Source organism: Haemaphysalis longicornis, unplaced genomic scaffold, assembly GCF_048455015.1.
Source record: "Haemaphysalis longicornis isolate Haplotype H1 unplaced genomic scaffold, Haemaphysalis longicornis Haplotype H1 scaffold_5, whole genome shotgun sequence".
Lineage (NCBI taxonomy): Eukaryota > Metazoa > Arthropoda > Arachnida > Ixodida > Ixodidae > Haemaphysalis > Haemaphysalis longicornis.
Window position 1 is genome coordinate 142,004,754 of NW_027526385.1, and position 16,637 is coordinate 142,021,390.

The following is a 16,637-nucleotide window of genomic DNA, read 5'->3' on the forward strand; positions in this document are numbered from 1 at the left end:
AATATTTCCTTCTTTACGGCACACGAATTCCAAGTGTTGTGGAGACAGTCTCGAGCTTATCGTTCTGAACTTACTACTGTAGTTCAATGCGCGCAATACGATGCAAAACGCTCAAAGAGTTTCTGGGGAGCTACATATGCTACAATTCACCGCACTTGGTGCATTTTCCTGCAGGTAAGGCCATGCTTGCGTGTAAGCTCATTTAGAGTATGTACTTAACATGGCTTTTTCGAGGACCATCGCGAGTAGGCCCGAATCACATCTTGCCATTCGCAAAGAAGTCTCGCAAGGTGGGGGGGGGGGAGGTGTTGGCTAGTGTCACCAAAATCTTGCGCTTTGTTATTTGAAAAAGAAACTTTTTTGAGGAACATTTTGCATAAGGAAAACCTTTCGAGAACGGCCCTAATGCATACCGCGTCGCCTTACTTGCGTGTATACAAATGACCCTGTGATGAATTCAAAGGTAATGAAAAATTACCCCACCTTCCCGCGAGGGAAACCCTGTGGAGATGAGACGCATCTTGGGGGTTCACTTGTTGTTTCCGTTGGGTTCATTCTCTAATTGCGTGAAAAGTGTGAGGAAGGCGTAAGATGTATTCACGATTCACGCTAACGAAGTTCAGCATCAGCCGCTCGCTCCTCGCGTACGGCAGCGGCTTCACGCTGACGATGTTCAGCATCGGCCACTCGCTTCTCGCGTATGGCAGCGGCTTCACGTTGACGAAGATCAGCATGGGCTGCTCGCTTCAACCGTTTGCGTTCGGTATCACCTTTACGAAGTTCGGAATCGGCTGCTCGCTTCAATCGTTTGCGTTCAGCATCACGTTCACGCCGCTTTGCAGCCTTGTCTTCAGTGGTGCTAGCATTCCTGTTATCACAGTGATCGGTGCTCGTTACGGTTTCGCGGTTCGATAGCAGAATTGTTAGGCTCCATTCAACGCATCCATGGAAATCGGAACGCCGGTGCTGGAACGACCGCGGCTATGACGCAACGTGGCGCGGCTATGACGCAACAAAATCCAACACAATCCACTTTAATCCAATCCAATCCAAATCCAATTCAATCCAATCCAATCCACGCCAAGCCAAGCCAACCCTACCCAACCCACTCGAATCCAATCCAATGCCCCTCGCGAGAGAGTGTTCGCTATCGGAGAGGAGAGGGGGTGAGCGGCGGAGACCGCAGCTCGCACGGCGTGGAGAATGGGGGAGGGGTGTTACGGACAACAACAACGCCGTATGGAGGGACAAGGCGAGTGAATGAGATGCAGTCGCATTTATAAGCAAGAAGATAAAACTTTAAATATAATACTTCCATGATATAAAGAAGTCGTAACATGGCGACGGAGAATATTTCTTCTTTCTCTTCGAGTGCAACCTCCGCATGATGTCGTGACGAGGTGTCCACGCTTTTAACAGTGGAGCTGTTTAGGATTTCAGTTCCGGCGTGGAGCGTTGGTGGGTCTTCGTGGGTCAACGGCGAATTCGAGAGAGCGAAAAATGCTTGGCCGAGAAGAGTGAGGGAAGGCGCGATCAACAAAGAGCCCACGAGCAAGTGTTGGGAGTACGCGCCTCAAAATGGGGTTAGGGAGGTCCAGGGAATCGAACCAGGGACCTTTACGCCGTAGAACAAGGGACCTAATCATAGGCCGTGCTAATTGCCCAATTGGTGCGGGAATTGCAGCGGCGGTAAACCTTAACATGTGCATCCGATTATAAAAAAAAGGTTGGGCGGGAATGCAGGGCGCAACAACTACAACGAAAACAGAAGAGATAAAAATTTCACAACTATTTGGGACAATACGGTTATTTTTATTCGGAAAAAAATATATTAAAGTAACAACGAATCAATGTAACAGTATATTTCATCTCGCCTTCTAGGACGCTTCTTTACGAGACGTGCTGATAACTGTACACATTGGTTTTGGGAGAAGGCAGCTAAGTAACATGTAAACGACCAAAAAAATTTCACCACAGCTGCGCAGTACAACAAACAAAAAGACGTACCCGTAGAAAACGCTTGCCGTGGTCGGAAAACAATTTGGTTCCCTCACCTATGATAGCTGCTTCTATGCGATTGCGTTGGTGCCGTGATATCTCGCGTGCAGTTTTTCCTCGCCAATTCACGTGCATTCGCTTCTGGAGTAGGGCGCACCGACCCTGAGTTTATGATACAGACGCCGAGTTCATGAGGCCCGTTTTCGTGGTATCGGCGCGTGCTAATGAGATCCACTTTTGGAGATAACGGAGACCGTGCGGGCAAAGTGATCGAGGTTTGCCAGTCATGAAGAACTTGCTGCGCCAATTTTCTAAATCCACGTGAGGTGCATCAGCCGGGGCATTGCACAAACTAAATTCTATTAGATGCGCTGAAATATACCTCCGATCAAGTCACACAAATGATAAGGTGTTTACCCACCAAAACACAGGCAATGTTGGAAGCCAACACCCCTTGTCTCGTCGAACCATTCATAATCTGAAACATAACTGACCCCCCACCCGATGCTCTTTTCACCAAGTCATAAATGGAAAAGCTGGTCGTTATCATTAGAAAAGTCTACAACCAGGCTCTCAGACTTCGCGTTAGCAATGCCACCGATCGTGAATTAAAGCGCGGCCTGTGCTATACCGCTGAAGCCCTCATTGGAGCCCATCTTTCGAGCCGGCATTGAAGATGGGAGTCTCGAGCGCAGGGAACGTTCTTGTATGTCGTTTGGTGCTCAAATCCCCTCTGCAGCGTCATGCATCTCAAATGAGATATCTCCTCCCCAATATTAGGAAAGAGCACTACATTTCGCCGCTCTCTCTAAACGTCCACCACGTGCATCACATTGGGCACACGGAAGCAAGAGCCAAGGCCATCCAAACTCATTTCGTGAAGGAACAAACCACAGCATACACGAACACGTCATCCTATACCAGCGTAAGAACAATCACAGTTGTGGTTGTCCTGCAAAACAAGCACGTAATCAGCGTAACCCTCCCGGGATACAACTCCTTACAAGCCAACAAACGGCCATCGCTCTCGCCATAACGCAAACTAAAGCAAACTTAATTATCACCGATTCACAGCCAGCGTGCCGAGACTTCTCATGCGGGCGTATTCACCAGACAGCCCACCAAATCATCTGCCAGCGTCTACCAGACATATCAGTCATGCTCATTAGGCACCCGCCAACTCTGCCATCCCGGGCAACGAAATCGCCAACCTGTTGGCGCGAGAGTATCTCGCCGGGCCCCGCGAAGCGAACATTATATGGGAACCCCGTTTTTCATGTATCACGAGATACGTCAACGCTATAGGTTACAACGCCTCATCTATCTAGCCCCGCATCAACACCTAACAAAACAGGAGGAACAGCTGTTCTGTGCACTCCAGACAAATACCTTTTCTCACTCCACCAAACGCCGTATTTTGCAGTCCACCGTATATTCAGCGCAATGCTGCTTGTGCGAAGCCATTTGGACGCTCTATCATAAGGTAGGGGGCTGTGCCCAGGCCCGAATACATTGTCGAAATGCCTCTGTTTTCTTATTACAATCTTTGAGAAGCAGCGATGACCAGCTCCGACTTCAATGATTAGCGCCTGCTCGTGCTGAGGCTACACTCTTAGTCGCATCCTGGTTGGCGTCCTATTTATATGTGGTGGGCAGTCTCAGTACCTTGATATGAGAGGCCCTGACAAACCTCATTTCCGTGACAAAACTTCAGGTGGTTGCAGCGCGCCTATATGCTGCGCCAACGGCCCGTGTCACGGTTATAAACTAGCATGCATCATGATGCCAGGAAATAAATAAAAAAATTACACCATCTTCCAATGTGGGAACACTGAGGAAATGCAAAGCCGTGGAGTAGTAGCGTGTTAGAGTAAAGACACGTGTAGTAGCGTATAAATGTCTTCTTTATTTATCGAGTAGTGGGGAACGTTTCCCGGCTTCTCGTTCTCGAAGCGAGGATCCGCTGTTCGACGCTCGCGTTTCGAAGCGTTGTCACGTTGCCGAACGCCATCTGGATCAGCTACTCATCGCTGCCGTTTCAAAGCGGCTTCTCGTTCTCGAGGCGACGAATCCGCTGCTCGACGCTGCCGTTTACGTTCGGCATCGCGAGCTCTCTTTTGTGCAGCCTTGTCTTCGGAGGTGCTCGCGGTTCTGACAGTGTGCTGGCTAGGGCTAATTGAAGGTGTGCCAGCCAGTTCGCTGACGGAATCGTTGGCGTCTATTTCCAGTCATCGGACGGCGCAGTACCAAGACGCAACTGAGCGGAGCGCGGACCAGGTTTATTTGCAGAGTAGAGGGAGTGGACAGGAGGAGCAGCGCACATGCGCGTGATTGGACAGCTGGTGGGGAGAGGGGAGAGGAGGAGCAGCGCGCGCTAGCGCACAGGTGGTGTGGAGAGGAGGTGAGGTGCGGACGCCGGACCCCGACGACGGAGCGTCAACTAGGAGTTGCTTTGCATCTAAAAAGGCGGGCAGTCGTGAAGCTCCGAGTGATATGTGTGGCTTACGGCACATGCGCGGATTCCTCCTCACAGAATGGTCCGCGCGAGCTTCCTTTGCGGTGCCGACAACGTGCGCCCGACGACGCGGCGAAAGCCGAAAAACATTAAAAATCGTGCTCGCACATGCGCACAAGGAGTGGAAAAAAGATAGCTCGCGACGAGTTGTGGTCCGGTGATTCGTCTCTATCGCGCGCGTGCGCAGTATGGAGGAATTTCAGCGCGGAGCAAGTTGGAGTCCCGCGCTGCGGCTCTTTTGTACAGGTGCCGTCAGAAGTAACTGGAGCACGGGAGCTGTGACCGAACCACATAGAGCGCCGTGTAGCTGCACCGGCGGTAAACAAAAGGAGCAGAACACGCATGCGCGCCTGCCGACGGTGATAGCCCCTCTATACTTCTCTACCAACTTCTTTTCACGAGACTTCGAGCTTAATTCGCAGCGTGCTTGTCACAGCGATGGCGCTGATAGCAGAGGCGGTATCTCGCAGCGTCGCTCACACACTTTCAGCGCACACGAGCGGCTGGAGAAGCGTCGCAATCGCAATGGATCCGACGTGGAAATTTTTCTTTTCTAGTATTTTTAGGTGGGTCTGCTATCAGCGCTATCGCCGAGGTCAGTATGCTGCGAATAACGCTCGAAGCCGCGTTACAAGAAGTCGGTTGAGACGCATAGATGGGGTATCGGCGTCGGCAGGCACGCATGCGTGTTCTGCTCTTTCACTTTGCCGCCAGTGCAGCTACTCGGCGCTCCTACGCGGTTCGGCCCCAGCTCTCGCGCTCCAATTACTTCTGACGGCACCTGTACTTCATACTAAGTTCCGAGTGTTCACACTTTCTAGACCACGCTCGCTTCCGCTGACATCGAATGGGTGCTTGGACGTCGGTGTAACAGTGGAAAAAACTGCAATTGCGATGGGTTTAATCGGGCCACGGGAACGCAAGCCAAGCAGCGGCGCCATGTCAATCCGGCTGGTGTGTCTATTGCGGGCATAGCCCTGATGAACACGAACGGATAGGTAAGTCCCTGGATTTCTTGTTTTTTTTTTTTTTTGAGGGGGAGTGGGGGGCGCAGAGTGTAAGAATTATTGTTTGCAGACAACTAGTAAGGGCCACAAAATTGTGCCTTTTACGTCGTCGTAAGATAACCGCGCCCAAACCGTTTTCCGATATCCGGGGTCGTACTGTAAATTTTACGTTCTTTATAAAAAGAATGCAATTTCCCAGTGCGGCGGCGCGTTTTGGGATAGAGGCGGAAAATGAAAACGCATGCTCATGTGAGTTACTTCCGTTGCCGTAATTACTACCATGGTGCAATAAAGAAATTGCATTTTTAAACGCGTTACATTGTCCAGGTCAAGGCCCATAAAACCCGTTAGAAATTTCTATTTTTCAATATTCCATGGCCACTGCTTGTCATTTTCGGTAGGTGTAGCAAAAAGGTAGGTAACGTGTTTTCGTTACTACGTTTTCGCGTCGTCGTTCTTGCTTCTGACTTTTCTGGCTCGTTGAGTAGTCTGAATTTTGTGGCGATTTGTAAACTTCATTACGGTTCGTTTAAGTGGTAAAGTTTTCACATGAAGCACGTTCATGAGTAACACCAGCCCCCATCTTGTTGTGTTCGGCACGCCTGTCGTCTGTCTGGAGTGTCAACTCGCGGTTTGCAGCATTGGCGGCGCACCTGCGGCGCGTCGCCGGCGTGGAGGTCGCTCGGAGCGCTGGCTTTTAACGTTGTTACAGATGCGCATGCTCTTGCTCGGTGCGCGCAGTTTACCTATGCTTTAGCAAAAGATCTTGCTAGCAATTTTGTTCGATTTTTCAATAATGTTTTGCGCCATACTATTCGTGGAAATTGTTTCATAAGAAAAAGTAGGGCACATTACCTTCCGCATGTATCAGCGAACAGTTTCTTTACAACGTTGAATTGACGTCTCTGTGTCAAATAAAATTATGGCAACGTTTTCTCGCGCGCCTTTGCACTGAAAAAGCGGTCGGCCTTCCTGTGTATATGAAGAAAACGTCTTTTTGGAGAGCGTTTCAATGTACAACCAGTAGGAAAGAAACAATTGCCTAAACTACAGCGATGAACTTGCCTGATTTATCTTTTCATTTAATGGCTAAGGCGTTGGTGATACTTCTGCTGCGCCCCTTCAGGCTATGCTGTTATGCCGCCGATAAATAACGCCGCCATTTTGTACCTGGTCACTGTTTCACCTGCCGTTTCTTTTCATCACGCAGTGCCAACACAACAGGTTGTTACTCGTCACTCAACGTTCTTGAAATGTGTACAACGCTGCTTCCATTCCAGTGCGACGAAATTACAGAAGCAGCAGCTCCCGGGCCATACATTGCTTGTGGCGGTTCTACAAAGGCCATTTACATAATCGGAAGAGGCCTACCGGGACCATAATTGAAGCCCGGAGAAAGTACTTTTTCTTTGTTTGATAATATATTACATTACGGACATGAAATACCCGCCAGCTTTAAGGAAAACGTTGGACGTTATACAATCAGTAGCCTGCAAAGAAGATTACTTTCCTCCCTGTTTTGAAAGCAGCAAACTGCTGAAAATTCCATAAATGAAAACAATAAGATTTATTGACAGGTCCTTATTTGCTCTACCACAAAAAAATTTTATGTGTGTGTTCCATAAGGGCAATCTGCTAATATTCGTATTTGTTGTTTCAGTATCAGTGTTTCGTGTTTTTATTGTATTTTGGATATCAAATAAAAAGAAAACGTTGTTCCATCGACCTGGTGTTATTTATGTAATGTTCATGGCACACTTGTGGATGCTCATGAATTCGAGAATGACGAATACTTAACATTTACACACCCAACTCAGTTCTCTCTTCGTATCCCAAGCTTGTATGAGTAGACTATCATTTCATTTCATTTATTGCATACTGCAGACCTTCGCAGGTCCAAGCAGGTGGGCACGGTACAAGTAGCAAGTACATATCAGGCACTCAAGTCAGGTTGAAATGTAAAAGGAAAAGGGAAAGAATTCAACATACAAGTACAGGTTTACATACCCAACAATACACAGTTAGCAAAACAACCAAAGCGAATATTTAAACAGAGCCTTTTAGTAAGTTCTATTCTTCCACTGTTCGTGGAAAAAAAGAAAATTTAAATGTATCTGTCCGTGCAAAACGAGGTGTTAGGGTTCCGGGGTGATGGTGTCTCGTGTGTCTTGTCGATATTGGTGTCATGTACTGTGTGGGGTCTAGTGCTGTTTGTCTCTGAAGAAGTTGGGAAAGAAAATCAAGCCTAAATGTCTTCCGTCGTGACTCAAGGAGTTCAATGTCATTAGCTCTAATTAAATCAACTCTAATTAACTCTAATTAAATCAATTCAAGATCCCGACAGGTTTAAGGTATACAGATACTTCCTTTACAGCTTTACTTGCAACATGGAATTATGAATATAGGGATTTTTTTTATATCGTGGTATCTGCATTGATGCCTGATAAAATGTTGCAAAACACTGCGAGATTATAAAGTAAAACCTCATTGCATGAAAACTGTGGTCGTGAAGATGTTCCAGAAGTGCAAAAATTACAAATGTGTTAAAGAAATTGCAGCCATTGCCACGCATTTATTGGTGGCATTTTTTATACGGTCTAAACTTCAGATGCCCAAGGGTGCTTTTACACCGAAGTGATATGGTTTAGGTGAACGGCCTCGAAAATGTTAAAACTACTGGACCGCTACCTTGCGCTTCCGCGTACAATAATACAATTCGTTAATAACGGAAGCGCGAATGAAATGAGGCCAGAAAAATGCAGAAATTCAGAGAATTTTCTAATAGTGTGCAGTATTGTTATGCCGCTTCCCTTGAGTGTGAGTCTTTTAGAGCCACTTTTCTTCGTTTTTTTAAGTACCGTCCGTCCAATTATCTCCATTTCTCTATTATAACGACCGCAGGTGTTACTTGCGCCATATCTGCATTTTTTGTAAATGAAGGGCGTTACACCGTTCACCATTTTGCGTATTTTTTATATTTTTCTTGTTTATTAGATTTTCAAAATTATGTTGGGCCAATTATCTCCATCTACGCTATGATAAAGATTACAAGTTGAATTTCCGCAAAATATGCATTATTGTGGAAATGCAGGACGTTATACGATTCGTCATTTTCCATTATTTTTTTATATTTTTCTTGAGTTTTAGTTTCTCAAAATTTCGTTTGACCAATGATCTTCATTTACGACTTTATACTGATTAAAGGTTGAACTTCCGTGGAACATGCACTTTTCTGGAAATTCACGGCGTTACAAGTTACACGGCCACCGTTTATCCGGTGTGCGCGAGAAAACGCTAAGATATTCTTTGTGTGCTCGCGATCTATAAAAAACGCAGTATCTAGAGGTCTGTCCGGCGGCTCTTTACCTGGGGGTTGGAGCGCCGTCAACGCATCAAGTCTGCAGGCGTCACGACAAACGGTTGTATAGAGTGAGTGATTAATTATTAGTCCAATACATTACCAGAAGTGTAATTTAGTACAGCCCCCTAGTTACAAAAATGAAGGTCAAGGCATGTAACCGCATCATCAGAAGAGCTACGACGAGCAGAAAAAATTCAGCCCACCATTTCATGCTTGGTGTACTTGCCACTGTTGACGAGACAGCTCTTATTTTCAGCAGGACAGTGCGCCTTACGTGCTGGTTATTTGCAAGCATTTTCATAGGGGGAACTTTCCGCCAAAGTCAAAGAATACTTTTGGTAACAAAGGAAAAGAATTGTTATCAATTCCGTTTGCATCGACGGAATAAATCCCCGCACTGCTCATCATACTTTTGGAACGGGTACACAGCATGGCAAAAGATTTCCGCTCCTACCAATGTACAGAATTCCCACAAACCATAGTATTAGGCCTGTTTGGTAGAGCGAATAAAAAAACGGTGGTCTAAAGAACGCCACGCACCGAAGAATATGTTATTTAGGATTCCTGCTTGACGCACAACAGCATACAGAATAGCTATAAGTCCATGTTTGCACCCCCCTAGCAGCCCGTGGTTCGTGTCGCCGTGGTTATGATACCCTCCTTTTCATGTGTTGTAGCAGACCCAGGTTTGATTCTCCGTTGGGTTGCGTGTATGTGATTATGGGTACTTTGTTGGTCTTCTATGATCTAAAATGTGTTAGAAAATTCGTCACGGGGTGCTGGCGTTGGCCTTGCAATGTGAGCCAAAAATAACCGGACAAAATCAATTCTGGCCCAGGGGCTTTTTATGTTTTTTTGGTGAAAAAAAAAACAAGGCCGCTTATTTGGGGGGCCGTATAATTTGGGCGCCGCTTCGTAAGCGGGAATAGATTAGCATAACGGGCCGCTTACAAAAATTACGGTCAGCGGCCCGCCGAACATACGGCCCGGGGTTTAGGTGGCCCTCTGGTTAGGCGTCCCTCAAGGGCGCTGCTTAAACGCCGGGCTGCGTGTTTGGCGGGCCGCTTGCGCTCAAGGCTCCCTGAACCGCCGCTTTATAAGCGGCTTTAAATTGATGCAGCAGCCCGCCTGCGTTCGGGTCGGATAACCAGGAATTGACTAAGAGTGTAGTAAAGCTCAAGGGGTCTTGTACTGTGGATTCCTCCCCATTGTTTTTCTCAATAAACACGTTCACTCTGTCAGTCAGAGGGTATACAAATTTTGTTTTTTTAAGCCTTGCACCATCAGTCCAAGCTGCGCCATTTCTCGCACCTGCTAGACCCTGCACACGGCCGCAAATTTGAAACCTGACTACAGTCGGGGCAATGAAGACACACGCACTATACATCATTGCTTTTCTTATATACCGTATACTTTCAATAAACGGAACTTCAAAGGACCGAACAAATTAGTTCCGTTTAAAAGGAGGTCCGTTTACTGAGGGAGACGTGTGGAATTGCAAACTTATGTGCGTACAATCTCAATACAATTTCATAGAACACTAAGCACAGAATGTAGCTGATAGTTTTTCAGAAAGCAAGTAAACTACAAGAGGTTTAGGCACAGAATTCATAAAGTTCATTTGACAACAAGGAGTCGTTGTGCACTAGAAAATGCGTCAATTATTTTGTTTTAGTATTTTCAACTGCATCTTCACAGAAGCTAGAGGTCTCAACTTCGCGTGTCCTTACGAACCACCAAATTTAGAAGACGGCAACGCGGTAATGAAGCGCGAATAGCACCACGATGGTACGAACGAGGCAGCAGAAGCTGAGCTCCGCAGCCTCGGCGTGTTGAATCGAGACCCAATGACTGTAACAAGAACTGCGATGTTGCATTTCTTCCGCTAACAGGGCTGAGAACTAACGAGACAGAGCTTACGCGGCCAAGGAGACTAAAAAAACATAGAGGAAGAAAAAAATGAAACAGCTGGAACCCTTAAAAAGCTGAATCGCATCCCAGTGGGTTTCGCCGGAAGTTCCATTTCTTGTTTCGTTTACATGGTGGTGCGGAAATTTTAGTTCTGATTATCGAAAGTTTTTTAGGTTATCTGAATACAAAACCAACCTCCAGGGTAGTGTTCCGTTTGAGCGATTTCTGTTTATCGAGATTCTGCTGATCATATGTACAATGGTTAAAAGCAGTTACCTAAATCATACATTGAAGTAACGAATGCAAAGTTGCAATTAAATTCATACTTTTACGTCTTTGGCCAGCAGTGCGCACGTAAATAGACAAGGTAGACCTACAAAAGCAATGTTTATTTTTGTGTGTCAATGCACCCTTTATGTTTTACAGTTGTATTTGGTTGTGTTTTACTTTGAAAGTGAAAATGTTAACCTGGACGACGACATTACCACATACGCGAATTACAGTGAAACCCAGTTATAGCAAACTGCAATATGCACTGCAATTAGTTCGATATATCCAATAGTTCGATATAGAGAAACCCTCCGATAACGAGTTTTTGTGACTAGTTCGCACTACGCGGGAAACCCCCCCCCCCCCATCCTCGCATGCGGAAACCAGCCCAATATTGTCACGTAGCCAAAGACGGCACAGTTGCCTTCAAGGAAAACAAGTTATTTAGGGCGAACTCGCGCTCCCCTAACAACTCAATGAATACACAGGCTGTGAAGTAGCAGTCCAAAAAGTGACGTGCGTGGGCGATTTTCGGCGAATCGAATGCCACGGCGTCTGCTCTGCTGGCTTTTATCTTTCAGCGCGAGTGTTTCTTGAACCGTCGATTTACATGCAGAACATTGGTTATCAAAGATGAGTATTCCAGGCCAGTAACGTTAGGGCCAAACGCTCTCCTTATCCCAATGAGATAACCCGTGCAGCATAAAAATAAAGAAGGGAAGATGGACTTCGCTTGCGACACAAATAAAACAGCCGGGCGAAGGCGGGCACTAAAAATAAATTATAAATAAACAAATCCAATGCATGGCTCGTGGCAGTATGAAGTATGTCGCTACCGTACACAAAACAATCAATTTATTGCAAGCAATAAGGCTGCTTTACACCTCCACTGCCCACTTCACAAAAAAGAAACGATTCTAGTTTTCACTTTTATTTTGCCGGCGTCAACTAGCACAGCATTCGAGTCCGTGTCCCTCAATATCGAAGCAATATTGTCTGAGCATATCAACTGCCCAAAGCGCTTCATCGAGCATTAAATGGCTTTCACTCGCGACATCCTCTGCCTCTTTGGAGCTTGCAACAGCACCAGCTGCCATGACATCGACGACAGTGTCTGCATCATGGGGGCTCACAGTGACGGCAACCTGGTCGTCGACAACACTCAGGAAATTCCCGAATGAATTCTATGGTCCCGTTTTGTTGCCTGCAGTTGCAGTCATGAACCATTTTCGACAATCCTGGCTTTTCACTCTGCTTCAGTTACGAAAGTGTCAGGCGTGAGGTCGCATCATGTGAGGCTGAACGTCTCAACCGCGGCCAATCATCGTCTCAATTACCGCTGCGAGACCATGAATTTCGGAGGCAATTCTAGGTTCTCCGAATTCGATATAACCGATGTTAACGTCGTTTTAGTGAATATGCTTCGCATGTATTTTATTAACTCATTTGTTTATGTTGCATGTATAGCGTAATTCGATCTCTCCGGGTTCGTTATCATCGGAATTGACTGTACAACTGCATCGTGTGTTTGTTTGCACAGCAAAATAAAAAACTTTGAAATCTTCTGGCTGTAAACATAAACACGAAATACGAACCACCCATGGAGGCTTGGGCTAGGTGCTTCTCATTCGTGCACAAAAGGTAAATTACTTCAGGTATTTTCCATCGAGGTGGCACTCTGTGCAAGAAATACTTTGCTAGCTTCTTTCAAAATCACTTGCCATCCTTTTCTTCCTTTATATCGCAATACTGCAACTAGGTTTACGATGTGATTATGCAGCTGCGAAAGAACGCTGTTACCGTGAGCTCCTGAGTGCCATACATAAGCAGAAAAGTGTGGACATTTGAAGAGGTGTTCAAATAATATCAATAGCGGGTCACTTACGAGTATTGTTTCAATACCAGACCAAAATTTTCATTGTGCAATGCATGGTATAGCAGTGGAGGCGATTAATTATGCTTGCAGCAACATCGTCACCATCGTCTTCATTAGCATCATCAGAGGCAGCACCATTCGCCCGATGGCACAAAGAACAAGCTCGGCTCAGCTACGGAACACCTCCGTTTCCACGTTTGCAGCTCTCGTCATGGCGCAGCCATCACAACGCAAATAACCATGGGCTCGGCCACACCGCCTGGTCGGCCGCCTCCAGTTTTTTTACCCGGACAATCGTCTTCGCAATGGCTTTGCCCAACTGCATTCTCAGCCACATCGCAAACGATGGCGCGCGACGAACGTCACCCACCCTCCTAGATCTAGCTGCGGTGATCCCCTTTGGCTCAATTGGTCATGAAGGTAAGTTGCACTTGTTATAATGCCAGAAACGGACACAGGAAAAAATTTTACACCATCTTTCCTTGGGGAACACTGATGAGGATGCGAAGCATCAGGGGGGTTCCGTGTGGATCTAATGTGTTGCCGTTATGTTGAGTGATCTGGTGTTTAGTAGCGCCAGAGGGAATTCCGCGTCCGGGTCCAAACCGGTGGCAAAGGCACGCAAGTACTGTTGTGTGACGGTGAGTAAGCGGTGGTTCTCGAGGCGCTGAAACTCGTTCATCATGTTCTTGTTGATGTTGAAGTCTCTGTGGTAGAATCGGTAGTCTCCTTCATCGATGGTGAGATAAAGGCTGTTGACGTTGGTGCAGCGGCTGAGAGCAACGTACAAGCACTCCTCTTCGCAGCTTTATCTTCTTCTCCTTTTTCTTCTCCAGCGGTTCCCCTACGGGAAGATGGCGACGGTGGTTGAACGCGAAGCTATCTTGTGATGGATTCTTTGGTTGGCCAATCGCTAGGGGCATCGTGCCACAATCATCATCAGAGGCGCTGCGGACGGGCCACGGAAAAGTGACATGATGATTGATTATGGGGTTTAACGCGCCGACGCAATGCAGGCGATGAGGCGCGCCGTAGTGAAGGGCTCCGGATTAATTTTGACCACCTGGGGATCTTTATCGTGCGCCGAAATCTCGTACACACGGGCGTTTTTGCTTTTCGCCTCCATCAGAAAAGCGGCCGCCGCGGCCGGGAATCGAACCCGCGACCTTGTGCTCAGCAGCGCAACGCCTTAGCCACTGAGCCCCCGCGGCGGGTGGAAAAGTGACATGCCCCCGAGCAAAAGATGCTTCGCACCTAAGCGTTGGTGAGGTAAAGGTTGTTTAGGTTGGGGCACGGGCTGAGAGCAACGTACACATCCTCCTCTTCGCAGCTTTGTCTTCTTCTCCTTCTTCTTCTTCAGCGGTTCCCCTACGTGAAGATGACGACGGTGGTTGAACGCGAAGCTATCTTGTGATGGAGTTTTTGGTTGGCCAATCCCTAGGAGCAACGTGCCACAATCATCACCAGAGGCGCTGCGGAAGGGGCACGGACAAGTGACACCTCCTCGAGCAAGACATGCTCCGCATCTAAAAGAAAACGTACACTTTCACAGGAATACGCCGCACTCACAACTGATTTATTCTGAACAACACGAAAACATATTAATATAGCACAAAATAGGATGGAACAACAAAATACGGAGAGAAGGGGAAGAGAAGTGAAAGGGCTGAAATATAAAAATATAAAGAGGTCGGGTAAAGAAGCGGGGCCATTTCGTGCTAAAGAAAAAATGTTCGTGAGATTTACGAAGTGTTTTTTATGATATTAGGGCACGAGGGAGAGTGCGTGAGCTCCCCTTCCATTACGCTCACCCAGCCTGGGATTCAGTTTTTGAAACATCTTTTTTTGCAACAGCACGTGGACAGGCTTCAACCCCTGGTATTTTTACCTGTTTATATTTCAGGATTTGTGCTCTTCTTCTCATATATATATATATATATATATATATATATATATATATATATATATATATATATATATATATATATATATATATGTATAAATATATATTTATTTATACATATATACGCGGTTTCGTCTTACACGAAATAAATCAGTTATTAGTGCGTCGCCTTCTTGGGAAAGTACGTTTTTTTCTTGCGTGCGTACCTGTTATCATAACAAGCCAACTTACATTCAAAACCATGTTACACCAACTAGCCCGAAATCACGCCTTTCTTAACTTCAATCGGACGCCACGCCGCGGGGTTCTTTATCTTGCGTAGCTATTTTTACGTCAACGACGTAGTCCGAAGAAATCAGGTACCTTGCAACCGTAGGGAAGCAAGCTGCCAAGCTTATTGACCACATCCAGCGGCCGGGCCCTGGCCCCAGTTGGCATTCCGACCTGAAAGACATCATCCTCAACCACTACGATGTTAAAACTCGGCATGCGACAATGGCAACAGAACCGTCCGCCGTTAAACCACCAGTAATCCCGCGTTGCCGCTGTGACGGTCGTGTGTGTGCCCCGGCTACTCCGAAACAGATGGAAGAACTTTGGCCGAATGAAGTTCTCCCGTGTGAACGCGCGGCCGCTTCGCTAAGAACACATGGTCCCGTTTTGCCTCGGGGCGAGCCAGGCTTCCCTCCGGCTCGACGCGGGCTTGGCGGGTTCATGGCCAGTCGCGTCGGCGACTACCGCTTGAAGCCGGCCCTTCTCCCACTTTTCCCCGCCGCTGCTCGGACGTAGGAGGAAGAGGAGATAAAGAGGAGCGAACGGAGAGGAACCGAGAGACTTGGGGCGACTGTCTTGCCTTTCGGGCGCAGCCGTAGGAGCAATTCGAAAGCGCGTTCCTCCCAAGAGCCCGCACGCTGACAGCGTTCCTGCCCCGGTCTACTTCTCGAGCCCGCCGAGCTACCGGTCCTGCCCGGCCTCCCCTCTCTGACCACGGCCTGCAGCCCGAGCTCGCTGAACTACCGGGCCAGTACTGCCTCCCGTTCCTGCCCTCGGGATCACCGCGCAGACCTTCGAGCCACCGGCCCCGCACTGCCTCAATCTCCTGTCCCGGAGACCCACTTGACCCATCGGCGTCCCGTCGACGATTGACCACCCCTGCAACCCGAACGAGTCCGCCCAACCTGGTGAGGAAGCCGGCACCACTGAGGCACCCCATTAAACTAATTGCTATTGTTTTTCGCCCGCCTCAGTGTGTCTCATTTCCTCCAAGCTCTGCGTGGACCCACCTTAATATAAGCTGTGACTAACCACTTAACGAGCGTCACACCGCCTTCGTTCCCTTTATTGGAACCATCATTACGTGACGCGGCCGCGGTACTCCGCTGATATCCAGCGCTACCAGACTTCTACGGTCTCCCGCTAGGTCCAGCTTTGCCTCTCAAAAAAAGCGGGCCCCAGGTACGACTTTCAGCACGGCGGAGTCGACCTTTTCCTTCGTGCAGTCGATAGCACACTATGACTTGGCACCACAGGCAGCCGCATCTACTGCACAGACACAAGCAAGCATCGGCTCTTCTGCTACTACTAGCTGGGAAAGTGCACCGCCCGCGCAGGGCACGGGTGTAAGTGATCTCCAGGACAACTGCACTCCACGTTTACAACAGCACTCTTCCTCGCCTCAGGTGATACAGCCTCCAGCAGCCACCTACACATCGAGAACTCCGTGAGTCGCAGTTTACCTCGAATCACATGAGCTTGCCACAGACAACCCTCACACCCTGACTACGATGGCATATCGG